General features: G+C 45.9%; 1 protein-coding gene across 3 annotated transcripts in view; it reads right to left on the bottom strand.

Moving 5' to 3' along the window:
- Positions 1–16,310, bottom strand: part of LOC106565213 (plexin-A1) — a 256,630-nt gene extending 240,320 nt beyond the window's left edge. For 2 of the 3 annotated variants that reach the window (XM_014132076.3, XM_014132080.3), the window contains exon 1: positions 16,118–16,310. The gene's annotated coding sequence lies outside the window, so the exon portion shown is untranslated. Of the gene's footprint in view, positions 1–10,390; positions 10,592–16,117 lie in introns of those variants that run through there. The other variant, XM_014132077.3, reaches the window with a different exon arrangement.
- Positions 16,311–16,648: the final 338 nt, after the last annotated feature.

Raw genomic sequence — 16,648 nt, 5'->3', positions numbered from 1 at the left:
AGTGCCAGTTTCTTCGTAAAACTTGATGGTTTCTGCGACAGCACTTGGAAGAAACTTTCAGATTGACTGACCTACATGTCTTAAAGTAATGGACTGTCATTTCTCTGCTTATTTGAGCTGTTCTTGCCTTAATATGGACTTGGTATTTTACCAAATAGGGCTATCTTCTGTATACCACCTCTACCTTGTTACAACACAACTGATTGGCTGTGACTACCTCATGAAGCTGGTTGAGAGAATGCCAAAAGTGTGCAAATCTGTCATCAAAGCAAAGGATGACTACTTTTAAGAATCTCAAATATATACAACTTTTTTGGTTACCAATTGATTCCATATGTGTTATTTCATAGTTTGATGTCTTCACTATTATTCTACAATGCAGAAAATAGTACAAATAAAGAAAAACCCTGGAATGAGTAGGTGTCTCCAAACTTTTGACTGTTACTATATATATATATATATATATATATATATATATATATATATATATTTTTTTTTTTTTTGACACATAAAACTATTCAGACAACAGGGATCTTTATCTAGGAGGGGATTGAATCTCTCTGCTGTAAACAATAAGCCTGATCTTGGCATCTAGCCACTTAGCTAGCAAGCCACATGCAATAGCTGGATCCAAGATAAGATGAAATGTATTTGCCATCTTAGATTTCTTATAGTTACACATAACTTACAGTAATTAGCATTGTAGTAACACCCCCCTCCCCCAGTGTCTTTTTTTTGAAGGTAGTGAAAACCACACTGCCGGGATTTAAAAAATATATTGTTTATACCATATACCGCGCCATCTCCCAAGACTACCGCTACGCTCACAAAAAGTAAGCCCCCAGCCGAGGTCTTCACGACTGGGGATAAACTTTTAAACTTGTATCCCGCATGGAAAAGAAGGCTAGACAGAAGGAAAGGAAGAGAGAGAAGGAGAAAGGAGGAAAGCGTGTGTGATGTTTGGGGGGGGGGGGGGGGTGTGCATACCATTGTTCTCTGTGATATATGAAGCTGTGCCAGGTGCCAAGGCTGCAGACACACCCTTTACGTCACTCGCAAAACACACACCCTGACCCAACGGTTCTCGGGAACGCTCACGGGGAATAAAAAGAAAAAGAGAAAAAAAACACCTACCTTACGAGTAACCCAGTGAAACTCAAATCTGGAAAAAAATTTAAATGAACGTTTGAAGTCACAATTGCTTTCCTCTCCTACAGTACATTACCCAAGTGAACCCACCCCCCCCCAAAAAAAATACTTTCCGGACAAGAAATCTGTGAGTCATAGCTGTGGGATAACATTTCTCTTAATTTGATCATAAAATTATGAGAAAACACATTTTGTACTTGGCAGTGGCAGCAGAGAACGCATTAACTCCTTCCCATCTCTTAAGGGAAACAGGACAGTTACACCCACACAGAGACAGGAGAGAGAGAGAGAGAGAGATGAGCGAGAGAGTGACAGAGATACAGGAGAGTGAGAGACGAGAGAGAGAGCGAGAGAGAGACAGAGATACAGGAGAGTGAGAGGAGAGAGAGAGCGAGAGAGAGACAGAGATACAGGAGAGTGAGAGACGAGAGAGAGAGAGAGAGGCAGAGATACAGGAGGGAGAGAGAGAGCGAGAGCGAGAGAAAGGAGGAGAGCAAAAGTCAAAACAACGCCCGTGCATTCGGCCACAGAGCAGACATGCTAACAGTACCCCTGCCAGTTTCCAAGATCCACCTTTCCCCTTCCACCAGCACCACGGTGTCTACACAGAAACCTCAACTTCCCTCCCACACAAACCTCAACAATGATGACACACACACACACACACGCAACCTCCGCTTTACACGGCGGATGAGGCAGCGGCGCCAAGGTCGGGCCAACAGAACAGCTAACCACTAATTAGATGTGGTTGGGTGAACAGCTCATGCCTGGGATATGATAGGGGCGACAGGTCTGACTGCAGCAGTCACTATGATGGTCCTGGGGCAAGACTACTAGGACCATGCAAGACTCTACACTACTGTTATTGCCAAAGGAAGAGGGAGCACTGCTGCGGTTGTTGTTGCGAAAGGAAGAGGCTTTGCTCGCCAGGACAGTCCGTCTCTCGCGACATCCCTCTTTACCTCTCCATGTCTCTCTCTGTCTCCCAATCAGCCTCTCCTACCTCCCCCTCTCCCCTGATTGTTATTGTTGTGGTTGTCAGTTGAGGGCTGCCAGACATTCTTCTCCTGTGGCCATTGTTCTGATCTGTTGTTGTCAGGGCGTTACGGTTCAACCCTGGGGGCATCCCATTTTACTCTCCACGATCTCCAACAAATGTAACTGCTAGCCATATTAAGATCGCAACGTAAGTGCTAGGCTAGCCATATATAAAAAAAAGAAAAGAGGCTTGGCTGGGAAATAAGAGGCTTTACTCAAGTTATTAAATCACTAATCTCTTACTTAGTCCCAAGCAAGCACATGGTGTTGATTACAGACAGTGTGCACGGTTGATGAGGTTACCATTAAGACCTCTATGACGTTCAGACCCAAGCGTGGTCAAGTGTCGAGATAACATACAGTAAGTTCCTGTCCCACTCTAGGCAAACTTTGATTTTAGGGTGAACTGTAGGGCAGTCCCCGATCCCCCCAAAAATATTGGTCGACCAAGAGTGGTCTGTTCTTTCGACCAACCAATCAGTTGAAATGTTTAAACGTGTATTTTTCCATTGATAGGCACACCCTGTGTTTGAATAAAATCAACTATATGCACTGAACTTGTCTGATGCTTTAAGCACACGGTTTGATAAAAGAATTAAGACAAACAAATGACTCAAGAAGGAGCCCGATGGCCACGCTGTGTTAAAAGAAATTACAGCGAGTCCCTGTGTGACTGGCGCACTCTTTGCGGCAGCGAACAGGCACCACAGCACAGCACGTGTTTAATCGCGCTGTCCGTGCTGAAGCTGCAACATAACTACCACCATTTCATTTCTTACTTGTTTCTCTGACTGAAAAGTTCTGTTACCGAAATCCCTAATTTGTTTAGGGAAAAAAAACATTCCCTATTTCTCGACCCTTGCGCTCTTTACGTGACACATGTATGTTATAACGAACTCCGAACGCCGTAACACACGATAGCAAAAATGGATGTGGACGACGTAAAAAATGTAACTCAAAAATGGGGGAATTTTTATTGGTTGCTCAGGGGGGAAAGGGGAAGTCAAATGTGTGGAAGACATTTGACTTAGTTGTGGAAACTATTGGAGATGAAGAAAAAAGGAGGGTATAGGAGCAAGCGCAGCGTGAGTATTGTGTGCTAAACAGGTGCTGTTAGATTACAATATTGTCATTTTTTTCCCTGACCATTTAGAACAGTGTAAACACTAAATGAATGATAAATGTACCAGAGTGCACTCTAACAAAAACATTTTTTACATGAAAGCCTTTATTAAACCAAAGACTAAAAACAGTTGCGTGCATGTGTGAATTGCGGTTTATTTATTGTTCAGGCTAATTATCCACAGCTTCCTTTGTTATTAGATTTTAAACCCAAAATGCTCGATTGCATTTCAAAGCATGAACGACTTGGATGCTGTGGGATGACATGAACGAATAAATGATGGATCGATACTGTAGCCTATATAGTATTCAGGCTAAACAAAGACGCGCTCTTAGGCCTGCAGCTCGATGGTGGTTACACAAGCCTACTATAAGGAGCCTACTAAAAATAATGACATTGCTTACTATAACGATGATCACACTAACAATTGTAATAACAACAATGAGATCCAGAAACAGGAGGCTATAGAAGAACTGCATATTATGTGTGACATACAGGTGCCGTTAGATTACAATATCATTTTTTCTGCCTGTTTGGAACAGTGTAAACACTGAATAAATACGTTTTTTAACCCTTTATTTCAGCATAGCAAACATTTAACAGCGTAATTTGTGTAATTGCATTATCTGACATCTTGCGGGGTTGCATGAGGCTTGGCGCTCACATAATCAGTAGACTATTAAACAAACACTCAAACTGGCAACAGAAGCAGGATGCCTTATTTCTGTCGATATACAGTATTTGGATGATTTTCAAAGCCGGGCATGTTTAACAGTTAGGCTATTGATTATAGACCTAATTAAAGTTGGGGTTTCCTTTCTCCTCAATTTTCTTAGACAATTAAGGCAAGGTCCCCCCCCCCCCCCCCCCCCCCCACCCCCACACTCTGCTGCCTCCTCATTGTTCTAAAAACCAATATGCGGGTTAACTTTGCTATTATTCGCATAGTAACATAGGGAAAGATGCCAATTCAACGACTGCTATCCATCGTGTGCGAAAGCGTAATTGTTCTAAAATAAGATTATATTTATTAGTGTTGCACCATTATTCTTACCAAATATAACCATTTACAGTTTTCGGTAGCACACGTCTTAGAAGGACGGACTGCGCCATCCCGTGGCCGCCGCAATGGATTAGTCCACTGTAGGGCACGAATCAGACAGGTGTCTCCGTCTTCAATTTGCAACTGCTCGACTAAAGAAATCTCGATTGACCAACAGCCTATCGATCAAACAATTGACCAGTCGACTAAATGGGGTCAGCCCTAGTGAACTGTCCCTTTAATGACGCCCGTAATACAGTAACTGCTATTGTGACGGCTTGCTTCACTTTCTCTCTCTCGCAATTGTATCGTTTTCCTTTGCGGTTCGCCAGACACAAACGGTAGGCGAGTCCTTTGTGTGCATGTGTCTAGTGTTAAACCCACTGTAGCAATCCTGAGTAGCAGGTTATTGTTTGGCTTTTCCGCTCCCGAGTGCCGCGGGACTGTTTACTTCAGGAATACAATGGGTGTCGGTGGGAAACAAGAGGTCGGGAGAGTACAGTGTCTGTGTGTGTGTGTGTGTCTGCTACAGAAGGTAAACGGATGGCTCCATTCCCAGTCTTTTCTTAATATAGCACTATGTAACATCTAGCTGTCCTCAAGCAAGGCCTGCAGACAACAAAAAACAACCTCGCAGAATTAGAAGATCCAGTTGCGTCACACTTTTCCCTTACCCAACAGCAACACAGACAGCAAACTAGATCTGGAACGACAACGTCTGCTTCACTCGCGTGTCCACATCTGTTGCTCCACCAGGGCTGAGTCAGCCAGGGAGAGAGGGATTGGGGAGGGTTGAAAATGGTCACGTCCTTATGACGGGCTATCAGTCCTTTACATAAAACGACATGTGGGTCTGATCTAGCGCGCCAACAGCTCTCGATGCTAGAATCAGAACCAGCAGGCCAAACGGCTGAGGGTAGCATTAGCTTGCATTACCATTGGAGTGTGACACCAGTGACGCAGTTTAGGGACAGATGGGGACATTGCACAGCCTGAAACATGGCTAGACATGGTATTAGTGCTAGAAACCAGTTCCAATAGCAGCATGTTCACTACAGTATCTAGGGCTATATTTAAGCAATAAGGCACGAGGGGGTGTGGTGTATGGCTAATATACAAAGGATAAGGGATGTTCTTATGCCCGATGCAACGCGGAGTGCCTGGATACAGCCCTTAGCCGTGGTATATGGACCATATACCACAAACCCCCCGAGGTGCCTTATTGCTATTAGAAGCTGGTTACCAACGTAATTAGAGCAGTAAAAATCGAGATGTTTTGTCATACCCGTGATATACGGTCCAACATACCACGGCTTTCAGCCAAATCAGCATTCAGGGCTCGAACCAGCCGGTTTATCATATTTCATGAATCGCGAGAGAGAGTAAGGGGGAGGTGTGAGTGGTGCCCATCCTTCCCCTGGCAAGCTGCCATCACGGCCCCTGAGGGAGGAAAAGAGGGTAGCCCCACACAAACACTCCGGGGGCCAGACACGCAGAGGGCAGGGTTCAGCCGCTGAAGGAGAGGCAGGGAGGCGGGCAGTCAATTGACGGCGTGCTGCATTTACACAACAAACGGAGCTCTCCCTCTCTCCCGCGCGCACGCGCACGCTCGCTCCACTCCACGATCATCAACACACGCCAACGCAAGGTTAGAGCGACGGGAGGGGGGAGTGAGTGAATGACAGCGCGAGAGAAAGAGATCAAGGGAGAGAGAGTCGCAGCTTTTCACTGAAGAGGCACTCACTCGAGGCAGAGCCCCGTGCTGTACGCACTCACTCGCCGCCTTGATCAAAAACACAGGCAGCAAGCACGCAACATCATACAGCATCACTCTTTCTGTGATCAATGTTTTATTATTTGACAAGATTAGATTAGACAGGGGTTTGGCGAGACAGAAATAGCAATAGCTTGAGCTGAGCCAAGTCAACCTTTTTCCCCAATGTCAATTAGTTCTGAATCCAATGAGAAACTATGGATTGGCTAGTGAGTACGCTGGACTAACACCCAGACGGCTCCTTGCGTGGTGTAACGCCAGTTTGTCCTCTGTCCCAGGATCCTCTACTACTACGCCCCCCCATTTCTCATTGATCCATTGACATTCAGGTGGTAACTGTGTCTGGGGACTCCAAAGAGGGTGTGTGTGGGGGGGGGGGGGGGGGGGGGGGGGTCTGTATACAGTGTGTGGGAGCTGCAGACAGGTACTCAGCACTTCAGCTAGAATAGGAAAAAGGCAAGGGGTCAACATCTCTGATAAAGTGTGTGGAAGCATGTCTCGGTGTCTCTGTCCATGTTTCTAGGCGTGTGCATGTTTGTCTCTGCCTCTGCCGTTTCCCTCTCTCATTCTTACAAACGGGGGTGTCTAGTCTATCCAGTTGGCAGAATTCGGCTACAAATGATACGGTTAACTCACCGGCCTGTTGCTTTCCAGGAACCGAGCTGGTGACCCTGGTGATCAGGAGTGAGAATGATCCCACCGCTGCCACCAAAATACCCACCCAAAACACTTATCCAATTTTCCCCGAAATAACAAAACTTTCCGGTTAAAACACCCCTAACATCTGTCTAGCCACCAGGGTGGCAGCAGCTGTTCCCGATTGCTGGATGAGGGCTTAATTAAAGTTTGAGTCAGCTCTCTCCCTCGGTTTTGTCATCCTTCCCCCTGCCCTGCCCACACACACACATAACAACCGGTCTTCCCCAGAACAACGCTCCCGATAAGCTTTGTGCAGAGAGCTGAACCAGCTACGCTGCCAAGTTCCCTCCCTTCCTCTCCTCGGATCCCCTCTTTCCTGGCTGAGGTGGACGGGCGTAGTTTTGTTGAAATTCCACATTACCCACCTAAAACGAACACCCCCATTTTTTTTTTGGGGGGGGGGGGGGTCCTGAAATTACAACAGTCCTAAAACTAGTTCAGTCTTCTGGATTGTGTGGCTTCAAATGTCTGTGCCGAGGACAATTCATAAAATGGCAAGAAAGAGGTGGGCCTCTTGAATGAGCTCAACCGGCTTGTGTCGTGCCACTGGAATAGAGTGAGTACCTCCTTTAAAAATGTGTTCTGTTCAAACTCGATAGGCATAGATCAAATAAACTCTAATCATAGGTTGGAGCGTTAAAATGAAACCGATGTGACAACTGCATTCAAGCCCATTTCCATGTCTTGTTCTTCTGCGTTAACCGGGTGGGCCCGGGTCCTGTTCAGGAGGGTGCAATGTTACAGAAAGTCCAGATAGAAATGTATCGTACGGATATGCTCGCGTGCGATGTAGAACAGGAAATCCGCTCTATACGTTCCGTTTGGTTCTGCAACGTTCGGGACGTTTCACCTCACTAAAAAGACCCCCCCCACCACCCCCGCGCTGGCTGTCGGACAAAACCGTAACACCGCCGTCAGTCAGAGTCTCATGACATGCCAAAGGCCATGACAGGCCCATTCTAAGAGGTCACACAGAGAGGGGGAAAAAAAATTAAAAATAGATGACGGGCCGATCAACTGGAACAACCGCATTCCTCAAACACCATGGGAATGGTGGATTGGGGAACGGAGGGAAGGAAAAGCGAGAAAGGAAGGAACTCCTCTCAGCCTTCACGGGTCAGCACCTCGCACCAGTTACACACTCCGTTTAATCGGAATGTGGCGCTCGACAATAGAAACCCGTTGCCTGATTCGACTGAATCATATGGCCGCCATCTGCATTCCTGAAGTGTCACACTAACTAAATCAACACTGCCATCTGAAAGGGTGGAGCGCGCTTGTGCAGCGCATGAACAAAAATAGCTTTGAATCATTGAACCAGCAATGACTAACACTGAGAAGTCGGATGCTATGTTATCCCCCTTCCTACACCGTCCACCCCCCCTTTTCCTCCGTGAGCTGGTATAGTCCTGACCTCAATGACAGCTCTTGGGGATGGATGAAACCACGTATGCAGAACGGGGGGGGGGGTTGTCAAATGTCACCAAGCACAACTGGAGCCATCATGACTAATGTGGGGGCCCATTTAACCAAGCCTCTCCCCTCCTTCCCATAGCAGCTAAACCTGCCTTGGAGAGCAGCGAGGGAAGGGTCCCGCTGCCAATAAACTATCCACCATCCCCCCACCTTAGAGGAATCTGTCTAACCTTTGACCCCCCCCCACTCACTCACTCTCAGCCCTCTCTTCAGTCCTCCTCCTCTCCGCCCATTCCCGCATTGTCTCGCCAGCAATAACTATTCCCAGAGTTCTGGTCCCAGGCCCTGCCTACTAACTCAACTCCCCAAGGGGTTGAGGAGGGACTAATAAAAAGCCCTCTCCCAGCCGCAGAGTGGAGTGGTATCCCCCGCTGGTTTAGCGTTTAGGCTACACGGCTGGCACAGGTCTGCTAAAGGAATTAGCATAGGCAATGTTCTGCACAACATGGCTGGAGTGGCTTTTCACTTAACAAGCTAAGGTAAAAGAGAAGGGCAGGAGGGAGGGATGAAGGAAAGGTGGGGTGGGGGGAGTAGAGCATGGTGCTTGCAATGCCAGGGTTGTGGGTTTGATTCCCACAGGGGACCAGTACGAAAAAGTATAAGTCTCTCTGGATAAGAGCATCTGCTAAATTACCCAAATGTAAAATGTTGAAAGGAGAACAACAAGACAGAAGCTTCCAAAACTCCTGAGAACTTTGGCTAATGTAACATTGGCATCAGCTGGTTAAAGTGTTTCCCAATCCGTTCCTCATGGACCCAGAGCCACTGCATACATTTACTATATTTTAGCTGTAGTACACCTGAGATTCAACTACTGGGATTGATGATTCATTTAGCAAATGCTGATTCATTTAGCAAATGAATCAGCTGTGCTAGAACAGAACAAATATGTGCAACAGGTGTGGATCTCCTTCCAACAGGATGGAGGCATGTCACCGGCCAGCTAACCTTTGGAAACGTTTGCGTCACTTTGCATTAGGGAGAGGCAAGCGCTAGCAAATTAGCGGTAGCCTTGAGGGGTAAAAAGGTAACATATCTGTGGTCGACATGCTATGCTACGGTACGACGCACATGATAAGATGGCGCCGACAGAGAGGGCTGCTTTGCTTCTAGTTCTTAGGAAACTTTGCTTGTTAGATATTACTTGTTAGATATTGCGGCACTGTCGGAACTAGAAGCACTAGCATTTCGCTACACTCGCAGTAACATGCTAAGCACCTGTATGTGACAAATAACATTTGATTTGAGACGAGTGGCGGGCTCATATCTGTCTCTTTAACGCTTTCACACACAGACAAAAGAGAGCGTTGACAAAGGGGGCTAGATAGAAGGGGAGGGCTTGTGATGTTGTAGGCCGACGTGTTTTAGTCTAGAGAGCATGTGTCAACATCAGTCCTGCAGGAAGCCCCCCCCCCCCCCCCCCCAGGGTGTGTACATTTTAATTTCCGTCTCACACTAACACGTCTGATTCAACACTCAATGGGCTTCATGACAAGTTGAATCTGTTGGAGCGGAGTTAGAACAAAACAAAAAAGTGCAGGTCCCTTGGCGTGACTGGAGCTGAGAAACACTTCTCTGGAGTAGAGTTGGGGTGGGGGAGGGCACTTCTTACCACATAGCTCCTTTTACCACTCAACCTCTGACCGCGCTTCAGTTTCACGGCGTGCTCTTATCTAAAAGCTTATCTGCAGCTCGCTCCGCGGAGCCGTCGGTGCCTGGAATTCCAGCTATCCCTCAGGCCGAGACAGAAACAACAGAGAGATTAAGAGCAAAAAGTCACTGGGAGTTTAGCTCTGGAAGTGAGAGTCTGGAACGTGAACTAGTGATTCCCAACTACACCAATGGAAATTAAAACAAAAAAAATGGAGTCTTCAACTGGCCAAAGCGAGAATCTAGCCTACTTCCACACCCTTGAATGAATTTAGCTAACCGTCAACACAGCTAGTTGGTATCAACTAGGCTATTTCTCTGACGTGACTGCCCACTTCATTTCACCACACACACACAGGCCAAACTAGCCTGAAGCACTCCACTTCCAAGCACTCAGGGGAAAACAGGCAGTAAACAAAATGAATAAATGAACACTTACCTACATCTGGTAAACACACAGGTGTTGACTTCAGAGTGGGTGGCGTGCATGTGTGTGTATGCATGTGTGCCAGGTACACACACTCACACACACACACACACACACACACCCTGAGGGCAAAGCGGCGCTGTTGACCTCCTTTAAATGAGCCTTTCTTCGCCTAACAGGGAGGGGTGAGCGCTGGTCTCCCATTTATGTCGCCACACCACACCTGATTTATAGTATCGCTGGCGGCCATGCTTTCCCTGGGCAACTGGCTCTCTTAAAGGGCCGGCAGCGCATTCTATTATTCTTATTTACAGGCAGGCAAATTAATTATTTAAATTCCCCTCGGTAAACAGAACAGATATGATGAGAGGGACAGTGCCAAGGCAGATACTGCATTGCAGGGAGAGGAGAGGATAGGAGCAATAGAGACAGAAGGCGAAGAAACAAACAATTATGATGTGAGCCCACCACACAATTAACACGAATCACAACAATAAAAAGCCTGTGTGCTTATTGTCAACTATTCCTAGTTAAATCTTCCCCACAACGGAGAGAGGGTAAGCTTATATTAAACCTAGGAATGGACACACACACAAAGGCCTTTTTAGCTAAGTATGTTGCCTATACGTGCACAGTGCACACCTATAGATGCACACACACAAATTGTGTGCTGCACCAACAAAAAGACACATATTTTGCTTTGCTCAGTGTGCCGCTTCCTCTCCCACTGTGGTTTTCATTAAACAAGCCTGAAGAGGCTGACAGACTCCACTGAGCAGTACAAACAACCACTAGGCTCCCGCATCCTTTAGAAAATACCATTGTCAACACTAACAGTATTCTACCAACAATATTCCATTTTCATGAAGGCCCACGTGCACAGTTTTGGAAATCCAGGAATTTATTTTGCATTGATTAAAAATGAATTACCTGAATTAAACTTGAACGTCACCAACAACCATGCTACGCGAAACCCTGGGTCTTGTTCATTAAGCACCAATTGGAATGAAATGGGAGGGGGGAGGGGTTCTACCTGGACCTGTCCAATAGGAAAGCTCAGTTCTGTTTTCGGTTTCAAAACAAGTGTACCGCAGTTGGGCGACTGCTTGACATCTGGACAGTGGCATTGACCAGTGACTTCCTGATTGATACACTTCCTGGACGGCTCCATTGACTGTCCCCTCAGCGGAGGACGAAGGGAAACGTTTGTCGTTCGGCGCTTGGTGGACCAATAGGTGCCTGGGTCAGCCATCCCCTTGGATTATTTCCCAGTAAACGCCCCCATTGCATCAAACTGTCAATTGAAATCAATAACTGTCAACAGAAGCCAAACTCTTTTCTCTAGGCAGGGAGGGCAATACACCGTAGCTGCAATGGTGGGTGAAACACTGGTCTTGGTCAGCTGGTTATCCATCCTGGGGTTTGTTCAAGAAGATGCGACGTTACAGAACGTTCCGATAGAAATGCATTGTGTGGTATAACGGATACAATGACGTGGTCTGGTGCACTGGCACCATGACTGCACACTGCCGATTAAATTCAAGGTCATTCCCATCGAACAGTTAGTCACTCAGTCTGTCAGTATGCCTGACAGGCCTTGGGAGGTTTTGTATTGGACAGAGTTCTATTTCTATATTAGTCGTGTAAAAAGGCTTATTTCTCACGTGTGTCAGGGCCCTCAGACAAGCTGGCCTCTTTGGTGCTTTTTAATATCACTGCTGCACCCTAGCCCAGGGGCAGCAGGGAACCCCAGAGAGAGTCACAATGTTCAAAAAGAGAGGGAAGGAGATGGAAAGATGGAGGGAACGAAGGAAGGTTATAACGTTGAGAGACAGAGAGAGAGTAACTACAGGGGGACAGGCCAGGGAGGGAAGCAAAAGGAGAAAGAGGTGGGGAGGAACAGAGAGAGGAGGAAGAGAAAGGGAAAAAGCGCGGGGGGGAAAATATGAGAGGAAGAAACAAAAATGACAACCCATCTCCACTGGTACGTATATGGAAAGAAGATATTCCATTACACTCCATTGAGAAAGCCCTCAATCATCTTCAAGGGGAAATTAAACCACTCGCATGGCATCCCGCTGCCTCCCTCTGACAAACTCACATTGGTAAGAGGTCTCCTTTTACACTCGCACTAAACGCTTCCTCCTTGAGAGAGCCAAGAGTGAGCCAAAGCAGAGCAGCCTGGGCTGGCATGCCAGGAATATCGCAGATACCATGGCGGATTGGACCGGAACAGCGGTGGATGTGTCCTAATGAGCCGAAACCAACAATTAACAGAAGTCAGAACAGAGCGAGGGGAAGCGGAGATTCCGAAATGTGGGAATGGTGCCAGGGTGTCGGAACTCGGGAATGGCTCCGATGATGGAAGCAGGGGCACTCCTCAGCGGGAGAAAACACACGCAGCCCTGACAGGAGGAAAGAAAATGAGAGAGGGAGAAGAAAGAAGGAGTGACAGCGGAAGAGAGAGGAGGGAAAGCGACAGTGGGAGAATGAGAGGCGAGAGAAAGAAACAGCAGGAGAGAGAGAGAGCGAGAGAATACCTCAGGATGAGGTTGTCACACCGATTTAAAATGTTTGCCAGTCAAGGGGGCTGTTAATGTGGCGGTCTTCTGCCAAGTCCACTCACACACACAGGAGATGCACACAAACGTAAGACTCACACACACTACGCACATACACCGGAGGGAGGTACTGACTATCGAGTCACTTCATAAAGCCCGTTAGCCCTACAGAATCAAGTTAGACAGTAGGTCAACAGTAGGTTCTTCCTCATTCCTCAATTGGGGCGGCAATTAACCTAGTGGTTAGAGCGTTGGACTAGTAACTGGAAGGTTGCAAGATCGAATCCCCCGAGCTGACAAGGTGAAAATCTGTCGTTCTGCCCCTGAACAAGGCAGTTAACCCACTGTTCCTAGGCCGTCATTGAAAATAAGAATTTGTTCTTAACCGACTTGCCTAGTTAAAAAAAAGGTAAAAATAAATATTCCTTCCAGTTGATATCAACACTTGATCAGGATAGTAGGAGAGCTACAAAATAATTTGACGTCATTACCGGTCTATGGAGAGTAGATTCGTATCATACGATGCGGATTGCTTGTAGTTTTCCGGCAGAGTTATTTGCAACGCCATACTGGAAACGCAAAAGTTTAACGACAAAACGTGAGAACCCACACTTAATCCATTGATGACAGAGCATGGAGTCACAATACAACAACACACAGAGACGTCCATATGGGCTACTGTTTTCTGTAATTGCTAAGAAGAAAGAAAGAAACCAATGTCTGGTAAGGTTTTTATCAAACAAAACTTCAGGTTCAATTCACCTCAGAAGATTGTCTATCATCTTGGCATTAATCACAGTCAGATTAATCCCATACGTTTGTTAGAAAACAAAATGTCCTCGCTAGCTCGAAAAAACCCCAGAAAAGTATATTTTTAACTTACTTTACCGGTTGTCAGTGAGCATGGTCCTTTTGCAGGTAGGAATGCAAAACAATATAGCCACAGAAAAGTACAGTTAAATCAACTTTTCAAAGAGCCGGTAGTGCATTCAGATTTCTATCAACTGAACCATGCACGGAAGAATGTAAATAAGTGCACCAGCTCTGCAAGGATGCATATTCATCCTGTGTGCATGATTCAGGTGATATAAATCACCTGGTGATATAAATCATGGTTCAATTGATAGAAATCTGAATGCACTACCGGCTCTTTGAAAAGTTTATTTAAATCCTACTTTCCTGTGGATATATGGTCTCGCATTCATACCTGCAAAACCGCACGGACAACCGTAAAGTAGGCCTAAGTATAAATATAACTGCCTTCAACATTCTGGCTTGTATTTATTTTATTTAACTGGGCAAGTCAGTCATCTACTTGTAGAGGTGGCGAGAGGAAACTTTCCCAATCCAAATGCTCATTTATGCTGGAGTCTCCAGGCTAGACATGCAGGTGAGTTTGAGGGCTGGTGATGAAGGATGGGCGAGGAAATTGGATTGAAAAGCACCAGCGTGCGAACCTCATTCAGCTACATTGTTGCCACTGGTCGCGCACTGATGCATCGTATCTACTTTGAATACAACTCTACAGAATTTAAACATTGCAGCCGCAATGATCTATGTAGACTAGGGCTACAACCCAATATCCCAGTGGATTCAGACACTTTAGGAGCAGCTAGAAGACCAACCGGTCTGTTATTCAGTGATTTACGAGCAGAAGCAAAGGCCAATCCGATGACTTAGGGACAGTCATATTCAACTAGTACCTCCTACTAAACAAACATTAGTCACGCTTGAGATCCTTCAACATTTACATGTGAATGGGTAGTCGTAGCCTTTAACCACCAAGCCAATGTCTGTTGCCTAAATTGTAAACTGAGGGCAAAGGCCAACGGGCAAGACAAATCAGCCTACAACATATTTAAATAATACATTCAAATTCGGTCAGGCTTTTTAATTGGTGAATGCTATATGTTGAGGAGGAGGGTGGGTCATGTGTAATTTGCGCACCAGAATTATACTGAAAAAAACTATTAAAGAAAAATCAAATAGTATTTGAGTGCATATTCAATAGACGACAGCCAATGCGTAGACCAACACACCCACCGACAACCCTCAACCTTCTATTACCAGTCAATGGGGAATTACAATTGCTGTTGAATAACAAAGCCTACAAATTGCCACTCATTCCTTAGCAGATTAACGCTCTTTTAACACACCATGGAACACCATTTCTAATTATTTTAGAGCCAATAGGGGAATCGATTTATTTATTTTTTACAAAGCTGCACTAGGTCCCTTGAGATATGCTACATTCCCTTCTGTCCGTTTAATAGCGTAGAACTACCAAGAAATAGCCCTATTAAATAACCCCAATATGTGAGAGCATGCAACGAATTTCAATGTAAAGCCATGTATGAGCCACACATGCCACCCTCCCCAGTGTCCCCACTCCACTCACCGCCCAAGACAATTTTCCAGGCGACAGTGTCTGTCAGTGAATGGCTATAATTATATAGTCTATGGAGGCATTCCTTCTCAAAAAAGCTATGCAACGGCATTCCCTTTGCTATGAGGTAACCAATAGTTTGCTTTTCCATTCACCGTTGAACTATAGGTCCTTGCCCATGTTTTTTTTTCGAATAGAAAAACAATATTGACATAAGGATGTTAGGATAGGATGTAGCCTATAATAAAAACCCTGCGTGAACAGCAATAAAATAGGCTAGAGTACAATAGGTCTTGAGATGTAAGCTTGAATTCGGCTTCTGTTCAGTTAATTCAAGTAGTCTATCTGCTTGTAGAACAGCGAAGGGATACATCCACACACTGAACCCACACAACCCTGGCCAACGCTCCAATATCCGCAGTTTTCCACGGTGACTTCGGTGTTGATTAACTCTTGAACTGATTGAATTACATAGAAAAACAGTTGGACAAGCATTCCAAGACTGTTTGTGAAGAAGTTCAAATCACAGGTAGGTAAATAAATGGGTTGCGCTTAGGTAACAACAACAAAAAAAGGACTGGTTGCTTGCCTCATACGAGGTCTATGTTTTGAAATCACAAGCTCCATAAACTCCTCAGACGCTACGCAGAGGTCCTCCTACCAGAAAGGAGACAAAAAAAAACATCCGATACCAAACTCGCAACATGGGGAGCGAAAACACCCAAATGTTTCAAACCAAAATAAACCGTTTATCTCGTTCAAAGAACGCACCAAACTCCTCTGGGTACTTACAAATTCAAGTGATCATTGGGTTAGATATCCTAGCCGATGTGGTTAAAATCCAAAACTTGAGGACATTTCCACTCTTGTCACGGTGTACTAGCGTGCTCACCACTGCGGCTCCCCTTCGTGTGAATGAAGAGGAATGCAGATCGAGGCTTCAAGAGAGAAAAGCCTGCCTCGATGTGTCTGGCAATGTGAGCGAGCGGGGCGAGAGCGAGGGCTGCCTCAATACCTTGTATATTCCACAGAGGGCGTCGATGAGAAGAGTGATCAATTGTACCGCAGATAATGGAACGTAAATCACAGGAAATAGATGCGGTGGTGGTGGCAGCTGCAGAGACGTACTTGGGTGTGCGAGATTTTACTGGAGAAGAGTTACAAGGTGTGTTAAACGATAGTGTCCCGTGAGGACTGCCGGCCTGGTGAGGGATCAGGTAGGGCAAACTAGTGGAATAGTGGTGAGGTTTTGAAGGGTGTCGGATTAGTTGGTAGGGCAATTTTTCTTCCAGGTTCCTCGTCCTTTTTCCCCTCCTGTTTTTC

This window comes from Salmo salar, chromosome 12, assembly GCF_965601325.2.
Source record: "Salmo salar chromosome 12, fSalSal1, whole genome shotgun sequence".
Lineage (NCBI taxonomy): Eukaryota > Metazoa > Chordata > Actinopteri > Salmoniformes > Salmonidae > Salmo > Salmo salar.
Note: the sequence above shows the minus strand (reverse complement) of the source record. Positions and strands in the feature narration are given on the sequence as shown.